The sequence below is a fragment of the Tympanuchus pallidicinctus genome, unplaced genomic scaffold (genome assembly GCF_026119805.1).
Source record: "Tympanuchus pallidicinctus isolate F22 unplaced genomic scaffold, pur_lepc_1.0 scaffold5, whole genome shotgun sequence".
Classification (NCBI taxonomy): domain Eukaryota; kingdom Metazoa; phylum Chordata; class Aves; order Galliformes; family Phasianidae; genus Tympanuchus; species Tympanuchus pallidicinctus.
The window spans coordinates 6,193,657-6,215,857 of NW_026294769.1; positions in this window are offsets into that span (position 1 = coordinate 6,193,657).

Below are 22,201 nucleotides of genomic sequence, written 5' to 3' on the forward strand. Positions count from 1 at the left end.
CTTTCTGTTCTTCCCTCCCTCCACAGTTGCTGTATTTGGGCTCATTTACTGAAGCCTAGGATTGTGCCTCTGTGCTACTAATGCTGTACTTTCTATCACATTATAGTATTACAGTATGCTTTAACAATAAGAATAAAGTTTTAAATCTGAAGATAATGCTAAAATTGAGGAAAACAATGATCTACATTTGTTATCCATTGGCATATGTTAATTCTCAAGTGATTGTTTTCCTGATTGTTCTAGTTGGTGAATAGTGAATCCCATGTTGTTTGTGAAGCTAATTTTTTAAAATTTTTTTTAAGATTTTTTTTATTTTAGTAATTTTGAGGAGGGAAGGTAGGAAACTGTTTCAAGGAATTCTAGGCATTCAGGGCAAATAGAAACTTGAAAGTAGCTGGTCCTGAACCATTTCTATGAAGAATAGTATAGAGACATAATAAAGCAGGCACATTTTTTAGGAGTCTTGTACTGGGAAAACAGGCTAGTCTTTTATCTTTAAATCTCCAAATACTAACTTCTATACCTATTCCTATCTAAACTGTTCCTTTTGTAAGAAGTCTTGCCTTTTATAAACTATCTTGAATAGATTTAAGAAATCTACTGGTCTATTATTTTCACTTATGTTTTGTTTTTCACTTTAAAAAGCATGTAGCTTTCAATTTAATTATAAAGATTTGAAATGTTGAAGCATATTCAGTGATGATTAAGAAGAAAAATTGTTGTATATTCCTGTCTAGAATGTGGTCCAGATATGTAAAACTACCTCAATATAACTAGTGCTTTTTTTTTTTTTTTTTTTTTTTTTTTTGACACGGGTGTTAAATGTGGCAGGTCTTTACCTGTAGCACATCACAATCTTCCACATCTTTGACCAAAGCTAACATTAGTGGATTTCTTTTTTTAAAAAAATCAAGTATTAGAGACAATGCTTGTATTTCTATTTGCTACTGTTCCATGTTCAATGGGTAGACTTCTTTTATTTAAGAAAAAACACTGGATGTTGTTCTGGCCATACATTTGTTCTTGATATTTCTTTATGATTTAATAGAATTCGCTGCTGTGTTGAAGAAAAGAATCAGTAGCACTGGAAAACTTCTTTGTTCCTTTTTTTCCCCTAGTCTTACATGTGTACTCTCTGAAAAGTGGTTATTTAACGCTATCTAGAAGAACTGCTTAGTGTGATCTGCGTTTACCTTTATTGCTACCCTTCAAACCAGGAGCCATGCTGATACTCTTGAATTCAAGAAGTGTGTGCTTCAAAAAGCACATAACTCTGGAAGATTTGCGATTTTTATCTTCTCACTTCCTTTCAAAGGAGCTGATCAAACGTTATTTCTTATACTTCAGACAGAGCTTGGGATCAGTGCCCCATAGATGCAAACTGCAGGAGCAGATGAGCACTTCTTTTCTTTGACAACCTGGTACGTAAATTTATGTATCAATTCTTTATTGGGTAGGAAACAGCAGGGTCCCATTACAATCTGGTTATAATAATGAAAGCTCTGAGACCACAACCGTGATTCATTTATTTTTATAACTTTGTTTTGTTTCTGCTGTTAGTTGCAATTTCACTTCTATCTGTATTTTCTTTAAAGTGCAAAGGTTCACTGCTCAATAATCAGTTTTCCTTTAAAACTTTAGTTTCATTTCAGTCTTTTATACTTTGCTAAAAACATATTTATTACATAGTATAGAAGAAATAACATCTTTGGGGTTTCTCTTCCTGCAAGTTTTAAATGTAGCAATAAAGCAAGTTTCTTATAGCAAGCCTAGACATTTGTATGTCTACTACATAAAATTCTATTGCACTCTGAAGACATGACGTACAAATATTTTCCTCTTAACAATAACCTACCTTTCTGTTACTACAATTCTTGTCTCAGTCACTCATGCTGTACTTTTCTTGTGTGTGTGTGTGTGTCACCAACCCTAAACCTAAGTTAACTGAGCCAGAATCAGTAAGCAAATGGTAATTTGCTATGGCTGTCTCATATTCTTCAATAATTCCATAAGCAATCAGTTTCCTCACTGGTCAAAATCTAATCATCTCTATATATGTGTGACAAATATATGATTTAAACTTCTAACACTAAAGATATCAGCTTACAATCAGCTCTCTGTAATGCTCAGATTTTAAGGATGTTAAGAAGAATTGATAAACATCAAAACATAATGTAGTATTTATTAATCACTATAGCAGCAAGATGCTCAGGTTAACCAACACGTGTCTTTATCTGCCATGGCCTGTTTATTCCAATTTTGCTAATATTTTTCTTCCAGAAATATTTTCATGAGTGACACATTCTGAGTCTTGGCCTTTCTTTATATTTGGCATATTCCTATCCTAATTTCTTAAAAATGATCACTTCCACTGCTGTAGTTTTGTATGCATGCTGATGGACTGAATGCTTTCTCTTCCTCACATATATATTAAAATGTAGATTAATTTACATTATTAAAGTGGATTATGCATATATCTACAAAATAGACATCTTTGCAGGTTTTTTGTAATTTATGTCTTTCCCTTTTTAGTATGTTTGCTTCTATAAATATTATTGCAATATATAAGCATTTTTAAAAATTACTTGTGTTTAAAATGAAAATAATGTTTAAATAATTTGCTTTATGCTTACTTATCCTCTTTCAAAATATGATTACAAACACATTGTTCCTAATTCATGCCTGCTTAGTTTCCCACCTGTCATGTCTTATATTAGAAATACTTACGATCAACTCCTAAAATACCTAATCTTTTATATGGTATCTAAGAATGGTTCTCATGTTTCTTTTCTATTTTTCTGTACATATTATGAGTTCTAACACTGGTAGTGAACAACCACTTAACTTCTTGTCGCAATACTGTCATTAGAAATGTGTTCATAAGCTGGTTGCGGAGGTAGATTTGCAGGAGAAAAGCAGCTTCACCTTGGAACTTGGAGTTCCCGTTCTGAAATCAGAGTATTTGCAGTTCTGATGGACTTGCCAGTAGATTTATTTACTACCTAAATACACAACTGCTCCACAGAAGGATGTTCATGCGGCCCTTACCTGTGGTCTGTCACTAACCTATGATCAAGAATATAACTCTCCCTGTGCTATTAGTACTGCAAGAGGATCAAGATAATTGCATTTTTAGTACTGTCCTTTCCTGAAACTATACATTTCTGATTGTGCTCTGGAATCGAGTAACAGTTCATTTTAAATTTTCATTTAATCTGAAAAGAAAAACCTTTTGCAAATATCTTTCTCCATTTCTGTGCTTTGTGCAGAAGAAAATGAACGTGGTGTGTGATTTTAATGCAGTGAAACTTCTAAAGCCTTTTAATTGTTTATAATAACAATTAATTGTTATATAATAACAGTTATGATAATGTATAGAAAAAGACTTATGAGATCAGAAAACAGCTGAGCTGTAGATTCTGTCTGCACACCCAAAGAGGGGGAAAAGAAGCCGTAGCTAGTATTGTTTAAATTTCAGTTCTGACTTTATATTCCTAAACGTTTATCTATTTTATTTACCTCTATTGACAAAAGGATAGTTAATACAGGGAAAGAGAGTGAAAGGGGGCCCATGTAAAGTCACTGGTCACAAAGTAAGAAATATACTTGTGACTTATGGACATTCTTTCTAGAAAGCAGAAAGAAATCAGAGTGGCTTGTGTTGGAAGGGACCTCAAAGCCCTGCCAGCCTCAACCCCGTGCTATGGGCAGGGCTGCCACGCACCAGCTCAGGCTACCCAGAGACCCATCTGACCTGACCTTGAGCACTGCTGGGGATGGGGCACCACAGCTTCCATGGGCAGCTGTGCCAGTGCCTCACTGCCCTCTCAGTGGAAAAAACTTCTGAAATAAAATCTAAATCTCCCCTCTGGTAGTTTAAAACCATTCCTCTTGTTTATCACTATCGGACTGTGTAAAAACTCTGTCCCCTCCTGCTTGTAAGCATCCTTTAAGTACTGGAATGCCACAATATGACCTCTCTGGACCCTTCTCCATGCTAAAGGAGCCCACTTTCTCAGTCTGTTTTCATAGGAGAGGTGCTCTAGTCATCTGATTATATTTGCAGCCCTCCTCTGTTCCCTTTCCAAGAACTCTGCATTTCTCCTGCACTGGAGTCCCCAGGCCTGGGCACAGTTCCCCTTGATGGGACAAGGTGGCATGTTTGTTCAGTAGTTATTGTAGCTGCTATAGCTACAGGTGGTATTTGGTTTGGCTTGGTATTGTGCACATTTGGAAAGGAAATAGCACTGTACCAGTGTTGTAACTTTTTCCTACTGGAGAGAAATAATCAGGATTTGCTAGATATATCATAAAGAGCTGATCCATTCAGATCTAAACTGTTATCCGTGAAGGTTTTGATTTCACGTACCCACTGTGACAAAAAAAAAATCTTTTCATTTTGGAGTTAGGAGACAATGACTGATTTATTTATTTATTTATTTATTTATTTTTTACAGTAGCGATCAAAAAATAGCTGTTATATGATATATGAAAAAATATTGGACAAAAGCATGACCAAGATGGTTATCTTGCTGTCTGTCGAGATAGTTCATAAGCATAAAATCACTGAGAACCTTAAAAGAAAAAAAAAATCATAAATGTATCTGCAATTTTACATGTGATTTTCATTAAGATACAAACTCTGTAATTATGTATGAGAACTCATCAATTAATCCATATTTGAATTACTATTCATTGTAACAGTTAAGGAGGTTAAGCATGTGAGCAAATAAACTTAATTGATTTTTTTTTAAGCTCTGAACTTGGAGAAAAAGCACTACAGCAACATTAGTCTCTTTGTGACTATGAATACAATCAAGTTTTCACACTATATTTCATGTTCTGTTTCTCAAGCATTTTCACACACTTGAAATAATTTAATTTCAAATATTAATGACTCAAGAGAAGAGAGCGTTCTCCTTACCTTCACAAACTTCAGTTAACTCTCTGGATTAAAATAATCTGATAGATGTTTCTACCAAGCAGGTCAAAGGTTTAAAAACAAACAAACAAACAAAAAAACCACATTTCCTTCTTATATTATCCCCTTTTAATTTTTTTAAAGTTATTGAATCATCTTCAGTATCAAGTCCTTCTTAAATATATCTTCATATGCTTTCTGCAGGAGGTTGCATATGCAATATGACCCCAAATGCAATTGAAGAATACAGATTTGGGAAAAGTTTGTAAGAGATGATGTTCATTTCGAATGGTTATAGATATGTGTAAACTGGAATTCAATTTCCCAGACACTTACGAAATATCCATGCTTTAAGTATTGATATATAAACATCTGTTTTGTACTTTCCTAAAGTTTGAAGTGACTGTGATAATTTGAATTTTAGAGTATAGAACTTTGGAAATCACTCTCCTTTAGCAATGAAACTAAAAAGTAAAAAACCATGTAGTCTTATTTCAACAATTTTGTAGGTGATTTCATGAGGTTAAAAAATGTTTTGAAATGTCAATCTTTAATTGATGTCAATGTTTCCAGCTACTGGTGGAGGGTCGCAAATTGTTCAGAGCCAGTGTTTTTTCTTTGGCTCATGCAGTTGAAGCTGGAAAATTATCTGATTTTTCCAATTAGAAGTGTTAAGATGACAAGAAATGAACAGAACAAGGACACTGTGTATGATTATAGGTGGTGGATAACATTACCTGCAAATTAGACTGTGTAAAGCTTTCAAGTGTAGTGCAAATGGCTTGAGTTTTATGATTAAGTGTAGAAAAAATTGTATCTGTTCTCCTACTGTGAAAAATGAGGCTTTTTTAAATAAAGGTGCAGTCAAAGGAGTAACCTGAAATTTTGCCAGGAGCTGGCCTTTGCTTCTTTTGTTAATCTCATTGAAGCCTACTTATCATTAATCAAATCTTCAATTACAAATAGAGTGCAGATAGCAGTCCATGGTGGCCCTGAATGACTTCCTGCATCTTAACAAGTGAAAGATAACTCTATATCAATCAAGATAGCTTTTCTCAGTTCGTGGTAATAAAAAGACCAAACAGCCTGATGTTCTATGAGGCTACATCAGAAAAATTACATTTCCCACCAATCTGAGCTCTAGAAAGAAAAACTAGCAGGTAAACTAGCAGGTACTTTGCCTCAGATCAGTATTCCCACTTACCTTGATGTCAGATATATCATGGAAGAGTAAGACTGTCTACACATCTGTGGCTTGTTGAAGTCATTAAAAGCAGGAACTAGTTCCTAAAATGACTGGAACATGACCAGAACATGTAAGGATGTAGTGTATTATTACAGAGAGTGGCACAGATTTGACACTAATGAGCATCCACATCTGCCACGCTGTGTGAGCAGTGAAACGAACCCAGAGGTGGGGGAACAACTAAATGAGGGGAAAAAAGTCTTGCTGTCATCTTGTCTATAAGAATTTTTGAAATCTTCACAGAAGGATTTTTAGGAATTTCTAGGTTTTTAACTTTTTCTAAATCTCCTCAGCATTTCCCAGCATGTAAAGGATGACTTTACAACTTACCAATATTAATCTTACAGGAAGAATTTCATCTTCTTATAGTTGTTAACTGGCATTATAAACACTTCTGTCATAATATAGAATAAAAATTCTGTCTTAAAAAATTGTGATACTCAACCAGAAAAAACATTCAGCAGAAGTCTGTTCAGCTCAGTGACAAGTATCTAAACTTTAAAGATGTGTCCAGCCCACGGGCTGCTTGTGGCTCTAGAGAGCTAATAATTTGACCACAAAGGATTGTAAACTTTTAACATTATTATGTTATGGTTTTTTTAAAGTTATATTTTTAATGAGTCAGTTGTGCATAGCTTCAGTGTGACTGGTGTAGATAACAAAGGAACATTGCAGAAAGGAGGGTGCAGTGCTAATTCTGCCTTTCATGCCCACCACACGTTCAGTTGAATTGCCATATGTAATACATGCAGGTTTCACATGCTTAAGCCAGTTGGTGAGTAAAATGCAGTCATTGCTGATAGCAGTGTATCAACCTAGTTATATGTGTTCGTGAGTGTGAAAGCATATTTTTTCCATTATTAAGGAGACATGTAAGTTTTCTTGTTTAATAATTAAATTTGGGTTTGTGTCTTTTCTTAAAATAACTTCATAACAAGTTAACTGCATTAAAAAATGCCCAGAATTCTCATCAATATTTCAAAAAGCTTACAAAAAATTTAAAATACTTTGTGATGTATTTTTGGTGGATTTGATTGATTGTTTTTTTGTGGATAAATTCAACATGTCTTCAAGTTGAAAATCAACTTACATATTATAATGTGTTCCAAATCATAACAGTGTTTTCCATAATTTAAGCTTTATTTCAAACAGAAATTAAGGCAAATTTTTTATGCATTTTGATATGTTAGTTAAACACATTCCTTTGAACAGTGAAACAGAAAGCATAGCTGAATATTTTTCAATACAGGAATTTGGGAATAGTTTTCAAGATTTCTCCAAAAAAATTTTTTTTGTTATATTCTGCAACTTAATTTTAAGTTAACATATATACATTACCTGTGAATTTTCAAATGGAATATATGTAAAGTTGCAATCACACTTTCAACTCAAAGAAAAAATTGATCTTGTCTCTTTAGTAGACTTTTTAAAGCCCTATTTTACCAGAGAGAAATATCCCTCACTTTCTAATTATGCCTTTTTATAGTCTTTGCTCTCTGGCAGTATGTACATTTGTGAACAGCTATTTTCAAAGATATGAAGTGTGACAACAGAGAAATGTCATCAAAATCCCTGATCAACACCTTGATAACTCCCTGGTAGTTGCAGCCATTTCCATTGAGCTAGACATTGATGCATTAGTTTCATAAAAATGGGGTCAAATGTTCCACTAGTTTTGTTGCCTTTTTTTTTTTTTTTTTAACATTTTAATAGAAAAATATAGAGAAAGAAAAGTAGTGTTTCTTAATATACACTGACATATATATTTTTATTTATATAATTTATTTATATAATTATATATTTATATAATTACATATTTTATATGTGACCCAAGATAAGGCTTCACTCAAGTGAGGAGGAATTTGCTTTGTATAGAAACAAGTATTTGCTGTGAACTCTTCAGAGTATTTTATTTTTTTTTTTAAATTTTTAAACTTCTTTTGGTCATTTAGGACCCCAAATCTTCTTATGGTTGTTTAATGTAAGTGTGACTTTCATATCATTTTTCACTTTATTGACTCGCTTCTTACAATAAAAGTTCAACATTATTGTGTGATCAACTGATAAGTATTTTCTCAAAAAATTAATCTCCAAACCAAGAGTCAACAGCTTAATAATGGAAATCTACAGACTATGGATCTGTAGTCTAGTTTACATTATAAAATAAATCAGAAGCTTAAGAGCCTATAAAGTTTATTCTAATTTCTTGAGAGTAATAAAAGGAAAAAATGAAGTAATAAACTGAACATATGATGATTATGCAACTTTGGACTGAATGAGTTCTCTATGTAATAACTTATGCTATTCACATTTTGCTTTGTAGCATATTTATTTCAATTTTTATGACACTGCATAATCATGAAGTAGGAATTGAATCACTCCATCCAGGCACATGGAATCTAAGCTCAAGTACAAATATAATTACATACTATGTTGTAATGATGTGGTCATTATATTGAGAAGAAAATGTTATAAAACTTTAAAAACCTTAGTAATATCTCTTCATTCAAAAACATGTAATTGAACAGATTGTGGGAGATATTTATATAGAAGTCACTTACTTCGCAGAAATATTCTTACAATTTGACAGCAAGTACAGAAAATTAATGTAATGTCATAATTCAGATTAAAAATATTAATTTTACTTGCTGCCAGGTAGTTCAGGTAAAAGTACAAAAAGATGATGTTACTGACATTATGATCAATTTCTCTCTGCTCCAGCTCTTACTGCTCTTTCCCTCTTATAGTCCTATATGGTGACACTTCTTCGTCTCTTTTCCTGAAAAGAGAACAAAATCTAGTTGATATTTTGCTACTGAAACAGTTAAATATAAAATTTTAAGAACTAAATATGAAACATAAAAGTTTTTATCTTTCTTTTTGAAGTAGATATTTATTTTCATTCATTACCCAAACTTATGTGCACAGTGCTAATTTAGAGAGTTTCTGGAGTCAGGCATTGCTTCTCGTATCCCTTCCTCAGTTATGGAAATCTGAAATTCACAAAACAATCACTGATCTTTCATGGAATCATCAAGTTATGTTCTAAAGCATAGACATGCACCAGACCTTCTTCATCAATTCCATTCAAGAGATCACTGAAAACATATAAAATTAACACTACAATATATATATATATATAAAAATTATGGTGCTAAAAATTCAATCAGCAATCTTGTCTTTCCATGTAAATTCCTTTGACTGAAATTCTACTATACAAATAGAAAAAGGGGATAGAGGTATTTCTTTAAATGTTACTTTTTTCTCAAGAGCTTTGAGTCTTGAAAATAACTTGGATCATTCACTCATCTGCACGAGTTCTTTCATGACTCTGCAGAGGCAAAAAACTAGCTTATAAAAACATGAATTGGTGCAGCAACTGTTCTAAAGCAGGCTTTGTGGAGCATATAGCTCAGGTTACTTCATATCTCTGTCAGTCCAAGCTCAGATTTATATTTTCAGTTTGTATTCATAGATCACTAAAGATTTTCTGAAGTGAAGCATCATTTACCTTCTGCATTATTTTTAGTAGTTACGTTGTGAGAGGCGTTACTAGAAAGCATTTTTTCAGGCCTTTGAAGACTGCTTTCTCTTCACTCTTAAGATTTTACATCAAGCAGTTTTTTACCACTCCTATATTAATGTAAAAATGATTTTGCCCTTCTTGTTTTCAGATAAGAAAACTTTAAAAACTATTTTTAAAATGAAAGAAAAACAGTTTTCCATTATCTTAAGTGAACATTTCTATAGTTTTTAACTTGTAAATATGTGGAAAATCTGCCTTTCTCGTGTGAATTCAAGAACTTACTGAATACTTTCATGAGAGGTATTTCCTCTTCCTATTGAGATTTATACAATCATTTGGTTATCTGCTTTTATTTTATGATTCTATAAAGTAAAAAAAAAAAAAAAAAAGCAACTGTTTTCCAACTTTGAAGGTAAAAAAAACCAAAACAACAAATGTAGACAAATCATTATTTCACTCCTTTTAGACTCCAATGGTGAAGGAAAAAAGATGCTAGAGAAATTTTTAATCAATCACATCCCTTCATTTAAAAAATGAACATGTAGAACAGAGAAGCAATACTTTGTTTCAACTTAGTGTGTTCTGGGCTACTTTCATTTTTTACAAAACCAATTTTCAATCACAAGTAACCAATATTTAAACTTGTTAATTCATTACTAATTATTTTAGTGTTAAGAAACATCTATTTTAGACAGTAGCACCTGAAATGCTAAAAATTTGTTCACGTAGCAGCAGAAAAAGCTTATATAACAAACAAAATGATATAATGGAAAATTTTTGCTGTGACAATTTCTATCAGTTTTCAAATAGCCCGTTAAAACTAGAAAGTGTAGATCTACATATGAAGTATGTTTTCTTTAAAAAGAACCTTTGGTGATTAAAAAAAGATAGTAAAAAATATTCTGTGATGCATGACCTTAATTCTTTTCAGAGAAATTTGTATATGAATATGTAAATCGCAAACTAGTAAATTTGCATGTAGTAAATACTGGAATAGAGAAAGAGGAAGTAAGGCTGTTCAGGGTAGGCCAGTAGTGCTAGGGATTTAAATGTTATTAAGCTCTGCATGGTATAAAATCTGCTATTAATAAGCAGATCACAATGTTCAACCTTAATAATGGGTTACAGCTAGTCCAAACGTTTAACATGCAAATGTATGAATCCTTCTTTGATGTGTGGCTCAAAGCTTGCTTCCTGAGGTATTTCTTGTGATGACTGACTTGTCTAGGAGATGAGAGATGGGTGTTGCCGTGTGGCAATCAACATCACTGTGTGGACAATTTTATACTTGAAAGCATTTGTTTGGAGCAGTTTGCCTTTGAAAAAGAGTGCCCAGGATTGTTTACTGGCAGAAGATCTAGCCTGTGACCAAATAACTCCAGCTTGCCTTGGGAGATTAGGAGATGATACCATCATATCCTGTGAAGGCAAGATACAAGTTGGTGCCTCCCTGCTCCCTCTTATCTACTGGCAAGGCCCAGAAGCTCAGAACAAAAGGAGTTCCTGCTGAGATCCAAAAGCGAGAAGCTGTCACTCCAAAAAGAGCTGATTCAACCACTTTGAACCTATAAATAAATTTCTACTACCACTGGAAAGAAGTCACCATCATTGCTGTAGTCATCGATGTTGTCAACAAAACAACAATGCTGATGACCCACCACTGCTGAAGACTGAGCTACAAACCACACTGGATCCATGGTGGTGACTATCTCCCTCTTGCTTCCTATAAAGAACTCCTTGCTTCTTTCCTATCTTTTCTATTGCCCTTCTTCCCTTCCCCATCACCCTAATTAAGATTTGTAATAAACTGGTCGGACCAACATTTAAACCATTGTTTCTTAATCTCATGCCAGGTTTACAGCTATCAAAGAACCTCCTCTCCCTCCTATAAATTGGAATTTCTAAAGGAATTCAAACTACAGACCATCATGAGGAAAATAATCACTGAATTTAGAATGAAAATTGTTTCCCTGGGTAAGTCCTAAACAAAAAATCTATGAAAATGAGAAGTCAGTTCTCAGTAAGCTTGGAATCAAGCAGAAAGTTGTTATTATATGCCAGTAAATTGTGCTTGCAGCTCAAAAGCTGATTGTGTCATTGGCTGCATCGAAAAAGTGTGGCCACCAGGTTGACGGAAGTGATTCTTGCCCTCTGCTCCACTCCCATGAGAACACATCTGGAGTGCTGTATGCAGGACTGGGGCCTCCAGCATAAGAAAGATATGAATCTGTTAGAACAAGTCCACAGGAGGGACACAGATAACTGGAGCAATGGAACGTCTCTCCTACAAAGAGAAGCTGAAAACGTTGAGGTTGTTCAGCACAGGGAAGACAAGGCTCTAGGGAGACTTAAAGCAGCCTTCTAATACTTAATGGGGCCTACAGGAAAAATGAGGAAGGGTCTGTTTATCAGGTAGCAATAGAGTGTTGCAACAGAATAAGGAGGAACAGTTTTAAACTAAAAGGCATAGTTTAGATTAGACATTAAGAATAAATTATTTACAGTGAGAGTGGTGAGGCAATGGAACAGCTTGCTGGGAGAAATTGTAGATGCTCCATTCCTGTAGTGTCCAAGGTCAGGCTGAAAGGGGATTTGAGCAACCTGATCTAGTGGAAAGTGACTCTGTACATGGCAGGAAGGTGCAAATGGATGATCTTTACGTCCCTTCCAAAACTTACTCATTGTAAGGGAACAGCAGTATCAGCTCAATGTTCATGAGTCCATGGACCTGATGAGATTCACCCTAGAGAACTGAAGGAATTAGGAGATGATATTGATGAACCTTTCTCAGATGGGATACGGCTCTGAGCACCTAATCTACCTGTAGGTGTCCCTATTCATTGTAGGGGGAATTGGGCTTTTCCAATTCAAACTGAACTATTCCATTCATTATCTTACACTGTCAGTGACCTATGAGAAGTCTTTTTTTTCTGTTGCTTTTTACTTGATGGTTATAGGTGTAATGAATTACGTTAACTTTTGAATAAAGGCTTGGTGAGGGGGAACAAGTTTCAGTCAAACAAAACTTGTTAATACACAATTATCACCTTCCTGTGTCAAAGCAAACTTTTCTTTTAAATATAGATCTGTTTATGTGTCCCCCAAAAGCTATTTGCTCTAGTCAAAAAGCCCCATATATTGAAGTTTCTGATACAATATTCAATTTTAAATGTTTGTTTTCTATTTTTAGACAGGATTAAAATTGCCATCCGTGTCCCCTAATTTTCTTTTAGGTGTGAATTCTACATCACATTTCATCATTAATGCAATGAAAGATGCAACACTTAAAATCTAAGTAAATGATTTGCCTCCTTTCTTAGTCTTTAATGGGAGATATCAGCAGTTCTTGTGAAGATACTCCCCTGAATTACGACTTATATTTTGATATCTTTACATTCTTCTTTGAGTCAGCTCTCTTCTTTGCTGTTCTGCTCCAATACTCCAACACTCTTGAGGTTGTTTCACCGTCTAAGGCAAAGCAGCTGGTAAATCCGTGAAGCAGAGAAGTTCAGATGCAGGCAAAGGGGTGACTGCTGGGATCAGCAGCCTTCAGGCAGAATGGACATGAGCTGCACCGTGATTTGCGCCTCTGCCTGAAGCAGCCTTCCAGCAGGCTCTGCTCTCCCACACGCAGCCCGTGCTGGGTCCAGCAGGATATAAATGCAAAGGTCAGTGTTCCTGGAAACAGGTCTCATTGTATACCTACATGTTTAATCCGCCACTGAGATGATACAAAGAAAGGCCCAGCAGAGTACTAAACTTCCCTTGTGTAAAGATTTATTGCTGAGGGACATAGAAGAACCTATTTTCTGGCAGAGTACTGGTTCTCACCACAGCACTGAGCAATGTCATTTGAAATTGAAAATGTCAGAATTCCACACTTTAAGCTGCAGCTCTGTTGTAGCTAAGCAGTTGTTTATTATCTTGACTTACCTGAGTCATTTGATCACATAAGATGAAAGTCGCAGTCCTTTGCATCCCTTTGGGGCCTGAAATGGTCACCACACAACCCAGAAGATCTAAAGACTGGTTCATGTCTCTGTAATCTCAAGCTCATCCTTCTGTCTCCCTCAAAGGTATCACAGTCTTCACTCCAGTTGCCCTTCCCAGAGGCAGGGAGGTCGGCAGGAACAGAGCTCTGAGTTGGGCATAGGTGTTGCATATCGCTTTGGTTGCTTTGCTTGAGGAACAGAGGTGAGTTTGTGCCAGTGGTCACCTTTTGGCAGCCAGGAGAGTAGCTCCATAAAGCCACAGCATCTGAAGGTGGGAAGAAATTTCCAGAATCATCTTTCCCTTTCCACCTCTGCAAAACAGGAAAAGTGCTTTTGTCTCACATGTTCAGGGTATAATATACCCATTACCGAAATATGTTCTTTCTAGGTATGTAGGAGGTTTCACTATAGCATACAGTTTTATTCTAACTGTATAAATGGTCTCTCCTATGAATTGAACATTAAAAATCCATTTCATGTCCCCTTGGACAAATACCAAATAGCAGTGTTTTCTTTTAATGAAGAACTGAGTCATTCGTGTCAGTGACCTAGATAGAAAATGTGCCTGACCATATCTTTTTTGATATGTCTGAAATGAAAAACAGGACTGCTGTTGTCTTTGGATATCTGTGTAATAGTAAATATATATTCATTGATGTTAGAAAAAAAATATAAGCATTTTTAAAAACATGGACTCACGAATATTTTTCTTTTATGAATATATCATTGCCCTAAATAGTAGAGCACTGTCAAACTTGAATATGTTTTTTCCCAGAAGTCCATGCAAATGAGTGCTTCCTACAGCTCCTTTTACAAAGCTGCCTTAAAATGTTGCTTTTATGACAGAAAACATCTGAAATCTAGTTAAACTCTATTGCCAAACACTTTCACCTTTATAAATATGGTATGATTGCTTTGGTTAACTGGTTATTCATAATCTGTTGTGGATTCTTCTAAAGTAATTTTTATATGTGATTTTGGGAGAATCAGGTATTTCAAACCGTATGGATTGATAATGAAAGTAGGGGAAAACTCAATTGCTTTTTCCTTCTTAAAAGCACTGAGTTTTCATGTAACAGCCATGAAGACCACTTTCTTAGAAGAAAAGAGCTGGCACTCTGACAATGCTGATGTCATTGGACACTATGCAGGGGAAAAGTGAGATCTGTTGCCCCCGTACATCTCCGTCCACAGCTGCTAAGGAAAGGTCACTGCCAAGAATGATTTCACCCCATATATGCTTATAAATTATGGTATCCTTCGGGATAAAATGGCAAGCATACAACTAGGCAAATAAATAACAAGATGAACGGTTGTCTGACAGGTCAGGATCAAGGGGTCATAGCAAATGAGGCTACGTCAGGCTGGCAGCCAGTCATTAGCAGGGTTTCGCAGAGCTCATTTTTTGGGCCCCTTAGATACAGGACTTGTAGATACACTATGTAAGTTCATGAATGACACTAGGATAGGAGGAGAAGCTGTTGACTCTCTCAAGGGTGATGTAGCCTTGCAAAGAGATCTGCTGCCATTTGGGTGCCACAGTATAGGAAGGACATAAAACTATTACAGAGCGTCTAAAGGAGAGTTCTGAAGACAGTGAAGATATGGAAGACAAGACACATAAGGAGTGGCTGAGGTCCCTTGGTTTGTTACAAGCAGGAAGGAAATCAATTTTTTAAAAATGGGTAGATAGTGACAGGGCAAGGCAGAACAATTTTAAACTAAAAGAGAGGAGATTTATGGTATAGATGTCAGGAAGAAGTTATTTACTCAGAAGATGGTGAGGCACTGGCATAGGCTGCCCAGACAACCTGTGGATGACCTGCCTGTGGAGACATTTAAGGCCAGGTTGGATGGGGCCCTGGGCAGGCTGATTTGGTGGGGAGCAGCCCTGTCTATGGCAGTTGGAACTAGATGATCTTTAAGGTCCCATCCAACCTAAGCCATCCTATGATACTATGATTCTATGAATGAGTCTGTGTAAGAGCTCAATTTAAGGTAATAGACACCGTATGCATGATTTTTAAGTACTGAATGAATTTTACCACGTTTATACAATATGGTTATCATTACTATTCTTGTTTCACAGACAGTAGAAACAAGACAAAAATGTTAACAAATCCAGTATAGGATTATGGGTGAACAGTTAAGACATGGAAAACAGTTAAGTCAATATTTATACTTTTAAATGACTGGATTTTGAATATCCAAAAATACTGATCTATGGATAAGATTTGTTCTCCAACAGAACCATCAGTGAGCAGTTAACTGTATGTTCCTGATTAAAGACAATTAACTCAGACAATTAAAGATCTCTGTCACTGCACGTCCATATCATTGTACCACCAAAAAATTTAGATATTGCCATGTATGTAATATTTCACTAGTATGTTTTCAGACACACTCTCTTTTACAGTAGGTGGGAAGGTATTCTGCATAGCTTCAGAGGACATCTCAGACTGTTTTATAACACTGTATTTTTCTAAACATGAAAATGAATGTGAAGTTTCATTTCTACTCAAATGCAAATTACTCTGAAAACTGCATATCAAAGGATTTGCTAGAATATATGGAACAATGGTCCCACTGTATAACAATAGAAGTAATGCTTTTAAATAATACTGTATCACCCTAGGATTATTTTTTTACAGCGTAATCTAAGTAATAAAGAATGATAATGCCTAGTAAAGTAATTCAAATTTTGATACCTATTACAGATTCTTCTATTAAAATAAGTCATCTTTTCCAGTATTTTTTCATAGTAGTTGCTGTAAGTCTCTTTGTCATTTACTTCTTCAGTTCTTATTTATATTCCCCAATACTGTCACTTTATTCTTTTTTTTTTTTTTTTTTCTTTCTTTTAAAAGATGCTTGTAATCAATTTTTTTTTTCTTTCCCTACCAAACTCATTTGTTACCAGCATTCCACATTTTATTTCATGTATCATTTACGGCTTGCTGCATTGCAGCCCTAAAGGCACTAGGTAGGTTCTAAAGAAAAAAATCAAACTCTGGTAGCAAGATCCTTTTATATTTGTGGTCATGGTTTTCTTGAGAATGTTAATGAAGAATATGGTTCTAAAAGCATCTCTAGGATTTTGGTAGGGTATATCACAATGCAATCTTAGTCAGTAAACATCCCACAGATGTACATCAGAAAAAGTGAGAAATAAACATGCTGACACCCTAATCAAACACTGCATATTGGTGCACTAATGATACACAGAAGAATGCAGACACAGTAACTATGGAAAGGTCAATCAAGGATCAAAACAATGTTTTGGAAGCAAGAATGGATATCTGCAGTTGTTATCTTTAATAGAGTAAATTCTTTTGACACAATGTCATATCACATGTGTGACTGTTTCTCATATTGAATAGTGATATACCTGAAAGTAAAAGTTTATCATTCAGTAAATCCACCTTAAAGGTTTGTCAGAAGGCATCTTGAGGAATACCTTTTTCATTTTAGTATCTCTGTGCATCCGTATTTTAAGAAAGTCTGATGCTACAGGGCTTGCTTCAAAAGTAAGGCCTCCTATTTTATTACGTTGGCATACAATGAGGCAGATGTTGGTTTTGTGGCAGTAGAGATTGAACCTTCCCACCAGTATTACACCACATTTTGCTGCTGTGTGATGAATGCCAACAGAGCGGCAGTCTGACACAATGACATTAGACATGGAAGTGCATATAGAGCAAAAGTGTCTTTGAGTCCTCCACGTGGAAAAATCGACCCACTGACACTTGTTTATGGAGACCAAACAGTGGATGTGAGCACAGTGAGGCAGTGGATGGTGTGTTTCAGCAGTGACTACAGCAATGTGGGGCACAAGCCACATTTAGGTTGGCCATACAGATTTTTATGAGCATGGCATGCAGGTTCTTGTTCATCACAGGCAAAAATGCATGGCTAACGGTGGTGCCTATGTTAAAAAATAGTGTTTCATAGTCAAGAATTTGCTCTATTAAATAGTGCTATTGTGTTCTTTGTATCTTCTGTAGTTTTTATGGAAATAAATAGGAGGCATTACTTTTGGAGCAACCTAAGTACTTTCCTAGTATCAGACATTCCAGATAGTTAAATACAAATTTTCACAATACAGATCACTGTTTTGTTTGAGGTTTTCTGTTTCGTTTTGATATTTGTCTTTTTTGTTTATTCCTCATTATCCATCAGCACAGCATTTGGTCTCAATTACAAGAGAGTTATGAGCACAAGATGGAGAGAACTGGCTTTAGTTTTGCTTGTCTTCCTACTGTCTACCAGGCAGTAGTTGTGTAGTTATATAAACTATGTTCAAGCATTAACATAGTGTATTTTTGAATACATCCATTCAACAGTTCAAAGTATATATGAGCTGCTTCAAAAGAAAACAAACTGCATTCCCAATGAAAAAAAATCAAAAACAAAAGTGAAAACTCAAAAACAGGGGTTTCAAGACAGAACAAACCAAATCAACCAAGGCAATAAAACAGAAAACAAACAAACAAAGCAAAAGCCAGTGTTAGAAATCTTGGGAAAGTAAGAAATTTTAAGAAGTGCCCTGAGTTTCAAGATCATTACACATCCAGTTATTAAAAAAAATTAACATAGTCCAAAATATTTTGTACTGTTAAAAATTCCTTAATATGAACTGATGGACACTGAAATGAGCCAACCTAATATTTTCAGTTTTCTCCTATGAAATATTTACTGTTAAGTAGATAAGTAACTTATATATTCAAGAAGTATTTCAACATTTTGGAAATCCAAGATGTTTTGAGGAATTAGTGGTCTGTGTACACTGAATAAAACTGTACTTTTTTTTTCCTTTAGATATGATTAATTTTTGATTGCTCATGATATTGATGAAATATTAATGAAATACTTTTAATGGGAATTTAGCCTTTATCTCTACAATAAAGTGACTCTGCTTTTCCTAATTCTTCCTAAAAACGGAGTTCTACAGTGCCTGTATATTGAATCCTAAGTTACCATGTAGCATAGCTGGACAAAAATGGCATTGAGCAGGAATGCATTATAATGTTGTGTTTGTTTTTTCTCTTTACCTGGGCAGTAATGCACATCCCTCTGTACATGTATTAGAGGAATTTAAATTAGAGGAAGCAGCTGTTAAAGTTTCAGGTATTTGAATGATACTCTTGTTGTAAAGTCAAGGTCATCACTTCACAAATTAATGAAGCATTAAAAAAATAACAAGATCAAACTGAACAAATAGCTTTTCTTTTTGTTATCTTATGAATAAAAATATAATTTTTTGAGAAGCAGATCCCAGAAAAGACATTGATGTTGAATTGTAAAGTAATATCTATATGACATTGCAGATACTAAAATTTTTCCAGAAATAACTGAACTGTCAGTTAATGAGCCTTGAAACTGTCCTGGGAAGAGGGATCATACTCAAATAACAGCCATTTTGATTTTTGATAACAGTCATCACATACAAGAGAAAAACAGAAGGAATGCATGGAACATTATGAAAACCTAGTAGAGAAACTGGAAGATGAATTAAAATTCAGAAGTTTAGAGAAATAACTGTATACTGCAGAACTTGATCAATGAGTTCGCAATAGAGATTTTATTATGATACCTTGTAATAATAGCTTTATTAAATGAAGCAAAGTTCAATCTTCTTATAATTTTACCTATTTCTAGGTATGCTCTTTTGCTGATGTGCTCACTGACTACTGTGATCCTTTCCTATATTAAGGGATAGCTCCAATGCATTCACCTACTTGCACTTGAAACAGATTGTCTTCTCCTGATTACCTTTACTGCATCTTTCCTAAAAAATAAACCATATAAGCTTGCTATGAATGAAACTAATTTTTCTTTGAACATTTTTTTGTTTGTTTACTTCTGCAGTTTATTTCCAATCTCTTGTGCTGATTGAGCCTTTCATCCCCTCCTCCTTCCTTTTGCCTTTCCTCTTTACTGTCCCCTTCCCCATGCCTCCACCTTCCCTTTCCCTTTCTTTCTCCATTCCTGTCCCCATTTCCTTCCCACTCCCCTTCGCTTTCCATTCCCCTCTTCCCTTTCCTTTCCAAATGTTCTGTACTTTCGTATTGAGTTGCTTTCTTATTGTTTATGGCAATAAAACAGTCTCTTTATTCTCCACTTCTCCCAAATCTATCATTAGTTAAGCAGACCTACCTAAATGTGCAGATTTACTGATAATGTCATTTTCCTCTCTCTATGAAGCAGTGACCAGTGTTTCTTATTCTACACAATATTTCTGGGACTATTTGCTTTTCAAAAGAAAAGAACAAAACAAAGAATAAGTCTTCAGAACTGCAGAAAATCATTAAATAAAGAAAAGTTATTGTGAATGACATGAAAATTTTAGCTCAAAAAAACAGAAATTACCAGAGATTTTGAATATCTAGCTAGTGGTAGAGCCATCACCCTCCAAAAAACAACCCCACGTATAAAATCATTCCATATTAACTGCCTTCTACTATTTTTAAAAAATAATTTTTAATTAATGTTCTGTGTGTCCTTATTCAAAAGACTGTTCTGTTTAAAACAAGACTGCTGTCTCTCTCATGCTCTACATGCATGCTCCTCCTGCAGCATTTCTGAAGTGAGTTCACGTTTCCACACTCCAGTGATGTGAACTTTAGGCATATTTCATATTGTATATAGTTTGAAGATTCCACTGAATGCTATTCATTCTTGTAATTTAAGGAACTGTTCAGAATTCCATGTATGCCTTTCAAATTAAGATGTTATTGTAATTATCTCTCAAAATCAACATTTTTTTTCACTGTATTTCCCTTCTGAGTATACACAAAAAGACCCGTATGAACTCATCTGCTCAGAAACAATCACTTTTTGTTCATTGGAGGCTGAGATGTTGATTTAGAGAAACTGCGCATAAAGGTAAACAACATTCAGTATTTTGATGAACTGTTGCTTACACAGGAATACTCAGAAACCTTTATGCTTCTATTTCTATCCCCAGACTATTTGCGGAAGTTTAATATTTAGCGTAGTCAATATTAGGACAATACACAGGAGTCAATGAGGCACTTTTTTTGCTGTGTTTTTGATTACACCTTAGAGGAATTACCTCATTCTGCATTGTAGAATTCGAGTCTTGGTTTATATGTATTCCAACCTCTATAAATAACTGTGCATTAGTCATGATCAAACATCTCTTCTTCCCCTCTATTCTAAAACTGCCAAACTATTTTGTAAATTGGTTCTGATCTCTTCTCTGGTAGCTTGTCTACCATTATGCCTTAGCCTAGAAAACTCACAAATCACTAAAATTTAATCTGATATAATACAAAGTCAGAGAACATATATGAGGATTTTTGGAGGCTTCATATTTTTGTTGGTGGAAAAAAAAAGAAAATCAGCAGGAAGCTGCTATCAGCAGGAAGTACAATTGCTTGAAGACTAACAGATGATGCCTGATCACAGCATAGGAAGCTGTGTGCTAAATCATCTGGAAACGTGCTGTACAACCCAGCAGGCATTGCTACTGAGCTGAAGCCTTCTACTTTGCCAAAGGCTGTGCACATACATACACGAGCCCCAAAGCGCTAGCAGGATTCCGTTATGATGATCACTGGAACTCACTTCTATCAAATGGAAACGAATATATTAAAGATAAAAGTCAATTGTTTGTTGGAGTTACAAAACAAAGGGAGCGTGCAGGAGTTTAAATCTGTTTCCTTTCACCGTTAGAGCAAATCAAGGCACAGTGAATTCAGCCTCTATGTAGTAGATTTCACTGCTTGATTTTATCTTTCATGAGTCCTATGAAGACTTTTTCAAGTACAATATGCCTAAGATATAAAGCTTTCCAAATAAAATCAAAAATTGATAAAAAGTCTGTGAAAGGACAAATTGTTCAGCAATCTAATCTTTGCTTCGTTTAGTGGCTGACAGATTTAAAATGCATCTGCAGCAGTCATATGCTTCTCTTTTAACTTTGATAAATATGTAAAATTGCTGAATTTGTTTGACTTAATGACTTTTTCTTTGACTGGGTGTTCTTTGAGAAAAGAAATGAAGTTGTCTTGATGAGACTGGAAAAAAAATAGGTTTTGGAAATGATGCCAGAGTATGATTGGTAAGGGATCAATCAGATGGTTAGGTTTAAAACTATTATATTAAACTGGAGATAATATCTTAACATGTCAATCGCCCATCAAGTTCTTCTAAGAATTTCTTCTTCAATAGATTTACTTTGCACTTGTGTTTTCAGCCATTTGCAATGGGGTTATATGAAGTAATGCACAATCTGTGCTCATTTGTTTCTATTGTCAGGAAAGCAAACAATTTCACACTCCTCATAGATATTTGGTTTCTTACACAGTTATGATGGATCCATGTTTAACTTTGAAATGTACTGTAATGCATGAGAATGAAGATGTTTCACAAAAGTACCAATTCCCCTTTTGGGGACCATGGTAAGAATCAACAACTGTTCCAGAAAGAATATAGTAGATATTAAGACCTTCATCTTCTTGTAAATCTCTTTTTCACATAACAGATGTGAA